Here is a 6,618-nt window from a genome sequence, read left to right on the forward strand (position 1 = left end):
TAACAGATTAACAAAAGTCAAATTCCTTTAGCTCAATAATATTGATAGGAATCAGTTTAAAATGAACTAAATGAAAAAAAACAAGTGGTGCGTGATAAGGACTTTTGTTGGAAAGTACAAAAACTCCATCTGTTCCAACTTGAGAATTACTTTTGTTCTACCTTAGAACTTCAGAGAGCGTGAACTCTAAAGGTTGTTTAGTTCAACCTCGTTTCTTCTTTTATCTTATTTTTGTTTTTTGTAAGAAGATGCTAAGCAGCAGGACTATGGCCAGAACAGGGCTGGTCTGATATTGACTCAGATCCTGTTAAAGGGCAAAGGGTGCAGGTGGTAGGGAAGCCTTTTGGCCACCTACGTACCTAAGCCAAACTGTGTGTAACAGTCTGAATTCAACTCAGCTTCAAGTCCAGTACTCTGCCAAGTGCTGTGGTTCTAAAGACAACTAGTCAGCTCTTGGACATATTATTATTAACAGTCGCAATTGCTAACGTCTACTGAGAACTCTTGGGCATTCAATATCCTTTTTATTTTGCCAACAACGATATGAAGGTATAGGTATTCTTCTCATTTTGCAAATGAGGAAACTAAGGCTTAAAGAGGTGACCCAAAATCATGCAGTTATTATGTGATGACTTTGATGTCATACTCCACTCTCAACCATAAAATCAGTGTCTCCACACCGTGTTTTATGGTGCTCAAAGAAGAAGGAATTCTATGGCCAGCCATGATTAGGATATGGTGCATACTGCATTCACTTTTGGAGACTCAGAGTGCACATCAGCACGTTAAGAATTTTGAGAAGTATTGCAGGAAAAATTAAAGCACATGTGAACAAGTTTGACTTGAAACTTTTAATTTATCAGACTAATTTGACCACTAAATCTTTTTTTCAAGGAGCTATTAAAATCTTGAAGAGTTTCTAATGGGGTAATTTGAGTAATGCTTTACTAATGATGAAGTTCAGAAATATGGTACCTTGGCGTATTGAATATTTTAAGCTGAAGGGGTTTGAGAAAACACAAGCAAGAAAGTTACTCTGATCTTGCCCCTTCCACCGTCCTTCTCTGAAAGAGGTCCTAAAACCCTCCTGGGAGAGACGGTCTCCCTATGCCTGGAGGAAAGGAGCATCCATATCCTGGAAGACAAAGGGATGCCGAGAAGGAACCTAACACATCTCCCCTGGTTCACTGCACTTACCCCATTCTCCTTAACCTATCATATTCCTCCACGACTGCCCACTCTTCTTCAAAACTAGCATGAAACACTCACGTCTAACTGTTTCATTGGGTCTTCATTTCCTTATGAAGGTTCCCATGTCATGTAAAATTTATGGTAAATAAATCTGTATGCTTTTCTCCTGTAAATCTGTCTTTGTCAGTTTGATTTTCAGACCTAGCCAGGAACCCTAAGAGGGTCAAGGAAAACTTTTTCTTCCCCCACACTAAATTATACGATCTCCTAATATAATAGTTATTATTTATTGAGTGTCTATAATGCATTCAATAAGTATTATGTCCCACGAGATGCCTTGGACATCTCATGTAAATCCACACTACAATGATAACGAGATATATATTATGTTACACATTTATCTCCCCACCAGATGGCAATCAACTCCTCCCGGACTTCCCTATAAATTCACACACATACACGCATCAGTGTTCCATACAATGCAGTGTGTGCTATGAAAAGGTAGGATTCCAGGCGTAGCAAAATACAAAGGAGAAGGTAGTCCCCTATATCTCAGGAGATGAGAAGAAGTTTCTGCCACAGAAGAGGTAAAAATTAAGTGGATTCTTCAAGTTAGAGGAGGTAGACTGAGACAGAAGTTCAGGCGAAAAATCCCAAGGGCGTGAAACAACCTGGGAGGCACCAAGAGTTTAGTGGGTGTGCAAACCATGAGGAAACTGTCTGATATCCATTATATTATGCTGTTCTTTTTAGAAAAGGTCTTGTACACCAAGCTTTTGCTACTGTTGCCAAGATTTTGGTGTTCCAGTTTGCATTTCATCCTTGGGGAAGCTGGAACACTTAGAATGTACCCAGCATGGTGCAAGACCCTGGGGGATACCAGGAAATTAAGTAACATCATCTTGTTTTCAAGAGGTTTGCAACTGGAGTATGTAAAAGTAAAAGAATGTTGCGAAGAGAGTAGATCTTAAATGTTCTTACCACAAAAAAGAAATGGAAATTATGTGACGTGATGGGGGTGTTAGTTAAGGTTTTGGTGGAATTATTTTTGCAATATATAACTGTATCAAATCAACACTATTTTACAATATGTAAGTGTATTAAATCAACGCTATTTGCAAAATATAAGTGTATCACATCAACGTGTTGTACACCTTAAACTCACACAATGTCGTATGTCAATTATATCTCAACAAAGCTGGAAAAAATAAATAAAATAGGAGACAACAGATTAAAAAACAAAGTAAAGGAAATTAAGCATCCCATCCCTTCCTCTCTGTCAGGCAGGCAGTGCTACATAGTTAAGAACATGGTTTTGACGTCAGATGTCAGTTTCAATACCGATTTCAAGTTACTGACGTTTCCCTGCTTCAGTTTTCTCATTTGTAACATGAGGCTGTTGTGAATGAGATCCTGCTACATGTCAACCGCTAAGCACAGTGCCTTAGCCATAGTAAGTGCTCCAAAAATGGGAGCATTTCACATTGGTGAAAACTTTTTTTCCATCTTTTTCTTGCACATTTCTTCTGCTTTGTCCTCCTACCTGGAGAAGTACTTTTAAGACGAAGACAATTTTTTATTCCTTTCCTGTGATCTTCAGTTACTAGTACAGTGACTATACCTAGTACATGCCATATAAATACTTATTTCTAACTATTGGTTAGATACATGGGTAAGAGTCAAATTCTCTGGGCCCAATGTTAGAACCCTTTTGTATAAGTTTTCATGTTAGTGTGTATGAATGTTTGTATAAGTGAATAAAATATTGTGATGGATCAAATATTTGGAAATAGAAGTTAATCCAAGGAAAATAATAATAAAATGAAAGAATAAATAACGTTTTCTTTTGGAATCATGCCTGAGCCACTGATTTCTCATGTTAATATAATTGATCAATCAAAAAATTCTGTTTTGTTAAAGTATTTAGAGAATGAAGTTACTGTCTTCGATAATGCTGAAAAGAGAAACAATTAAATGTTTTGCTCATGAATTAGAGACTAAAACATAAACGTTGAGAGGCCAGCCCGGTGGTGGACTGGTTAAAGTTCTGCACGGTCTGCTTCGGGGGCCCAGATTCGCAGGTTTGGATCCCAAGCATGGACCTGGCCTGTGGAGGCATCTCACACAGAAAATAGAGGAAGACTGACACAGATGTTAGCTCAGGGCTAATCTCCCTCAGGCAAAAAAAGAGGAAGATTGGCAATGGGCTCAGGGCGAATCTTCCTCACCAAAAAACTCCCTCAAAAAACCAAAAACATGGATCCTTAATATCCAAGCCTGTAAGCTACTAAGCAGTAAACTTCAATATTATATTAAGGAACTCATTTTAAGGAAATATCAGCATACTGCTGGTGTTTTCCTACATTGCTTATCTAATACAAAGTGAATACTGCTCTGACAGAACTCTCTTAGGAAGAACTGACAGTAGGATAAACTCAAGTGTTTGGCCTGAACATAAAATCACAGGGGAGAAAATGCTCAAAGAACCTTGAGATTCTGAATGCTTAAAGAGAACATAGCCTTGAAATGTTAGCAAAAATCGCAATATTAAATTCTGATTGTGTTATCAAGAAAAATCTCAAGTGAGAAAGAATCGGGCAAAGCATCCAAAAACATCAACGTACCTTCTCAGGAAGCTCAGCTGTTAAGAGAGCATGCATAAACATAGTGAAAACAGCTAACGAAATATTAGAAGGAATTTATTTTGCTTGGCTATCTTTGTTTTTTGATTTGGGAATTTGTAGTTTGTTTTTAGCTGAGGGGCTATATGAGGAGTTCTCAAAATTGCCAAGAAGCAAGATTTGGGTTGGTGCTTGATTATTTCCCTGTTTTGAATAGTTTTCTACAGGAAACGTCAAGTCGTTGAAACAAGGACGTTCACAGATCTATTCAGAGTAAGTATTAAATACTTACTTACCAGGCAAAAGAGCTCAACTTTTTGTTCGAAGTTAAAGTTGTTTTCTGTGTGGTCTTTGTGAATGTAGTTATATGTAGGGACGTAATTTCCACTAAGATATATCTCAGTGTAGTATATGAGTTCTGTTGATTTCACTTGAAATGTGTGCCACAGTTACAAGAAAGGGAAAATGTGTCTGTGGCCAAGAGGACATCCCATAGACCAGTGCTTCTCGAACTTTCACGCCCCTCCGAATCACCTGGGATCTTGTTAACATGCAGATCCTGACTCCAGAGGTTTAGGGTGGAGGTTCTGCATTTTGAACATTGCTAGGTGATGCTGATGGTGCTGGTCCTTGGACTATACTTTGAGCAGCAAGGCTGTGGCCTAACTGGGTCACTAAAAAGCAGAGAGTGAGCAGAAATGCCATTCCATTGGAAGGGCACTGTGTACTGTGCAGCTCTGCCTGCCCTGGCTCAGTCAGGAGCATAGGGCCCTCTTCCTCTTGCCAGCCTGGGGGATAGGGTCATGGATGGAGGAAAGGCATTTCTCCGTGTCCCTCCTAGAAAGAACAACAGCTGTTCCCATCTTCCATGCCATGTCCTTCCAAGAACAATGGCTCCTTGTCTGCAGCTAGGCTGCCGTTACAGCTACTCTGAAATGGAAAGGAAGGAATAAACTATGAGGGTGAACGGGTCAAAATGATGCAAACAAGTGGAAAGAGGAAGTAAGGAGAAGCCAGAAAAAAGAAAAGGACTAGTATATCTGGAAACCTTGAAAGGAATATTCTTTCCTCTTTCATTAATTATTCATTTCAATTTATTCTAAATAGTTTGCCCTAGTGTACGATGTAACAAGATAGAATGACCTCACACACAGGGCTCATTTTAATAACATAATATCCTCAGTTTGATGATGTTGGATACATAAAACCAGAGGTAATTCATCCCACTAAGTGCTTAAATGACTCCAGAGAAATTATAAATAAAAACAAGCCTCATCCCAAATAAAAATAAACAAAAAACATCCTTCAGATCTTATTGCTTGGTGACTTTACAAATTGGAATAAAAACATTATTGGCTTTAGGGAGGTTGACCTCAGCTGTTTTTCAACTATTTGAAGAACAAAAACTAACTAATTTTGGTGCCAATACTCAAAGCAAAGTTTTCTCAGGTGGGTGAACAACGGCTGGTAGGTTGGCTTGCCATACAAATTGCACCACCTCCAAATCACCAAGAGAAGCAGACTAAGTCTCTGCTCTGCCCCTTACTGGCTCTGCTGTTCCCTGGAGTTGCGTGACGCATTCTCAGGAGGGGATCTGGACTGCCAAGACTTGCTTGGTTGCTGACATAGAATTCGACAGAATAACTAAGAACAAGCCAGTTAAATGATAAGTCCAAGATTCATTGTCTTGCTCAACTATTTTTGTCTTATTATTTATGAACTTTACATAAGAAGGACGGGAGGTTGTTGAGTGGCATTTCTGTGATCTACTCTCCGTCTTACTACTCAAGTTATCCCAAGCAGCAATGAAATTTTCCCTGCTCTTCCTACAGGTGCCTTCTGTGGCCACTAACCTGATCTGTCCTCCTGCTACGGACAAGGTAACTGGATGGCCCAGGTTTCTTAAGACTCAGTTTCAAATATTTTACCCAGTTTCATTCATGTGCCACAGCCAATGTCTCTTTTCTTCCATACTCTCTTGCATTAAAATTCATAGTAGATTGGGAGCCGGCCCAGTGGTACAGCAGTTAAGTTCGCACATTCCACTTTGGTGGCCCGGGGTTCACCCCTTCGGATCCTGGGCTGGGACCTATGCACCGCTTGTCAGGCCATGCTGTGGCAGGCATCCCACATATGAAAAAAAAGTAGAGGAAGATGGGCACAGATGTTAGCTCAGGGCTAATCTTCCTCAAAAATAAAAAATTCATAGTAGATTGTTTCATTTCCACAAGATTTTTCATGATGGCTAATTTACATCTGAAATTTACCCTGCTAATGGTTCCCATTGTCCTTACAACCTGTACACTCCTGCCAGATTATTCTTCTCAATTCTTTCATTATGTCATTCCACGCCATAGGCGCTTGCAGACGACGCTAACATATACAGCCCACACTCCAGACTGCAAGACTAGCCCTCCTTCCCAAGCTCCCAATCCCAAACTCTCCACGACAGGTTGACTACCGCTTGTGTTTTTTACTTTATCATCCGTAACTTCTCTCCTCTGTATCCAACTAAATTAGTCAGCTATCCAACTCTAGAACAGTCCTATCAAGAAACTGGGCTTCTTCTCTCTCTTACCATTTCCCTTTCCTGAGCTGTTTTCCGTCTCCTTTCTATTATTTCGGTCATACAGTTGTACCAGTGAACTTCCAACAAACACATATCACACTTTAAATGCAGTGATGATATTCAAAATATTAACAAGTGGTCAATATGGACATTGAACCATCAGAAAGGTCTATCCAGAGTGCTAGAGAACCCTTTCTAGGCCAGGCATTAATCCTACAGTTACTGGATGCTAGGAGG

Source organism: Equus quagga, chromosome 4 (genome assembly GCF_021613505.1).
Source record: "Equus quagga isolate Etosha38 chromosome 4, UCLA_HA_Equagga_1.0, whole genome shotgun sequence".
Taxonomy (NCBI): Eukaryota; Metazoa; Chordata; class Mammalia; order Perissodactyla; family Equidae; genus Equus; species Equus quagga.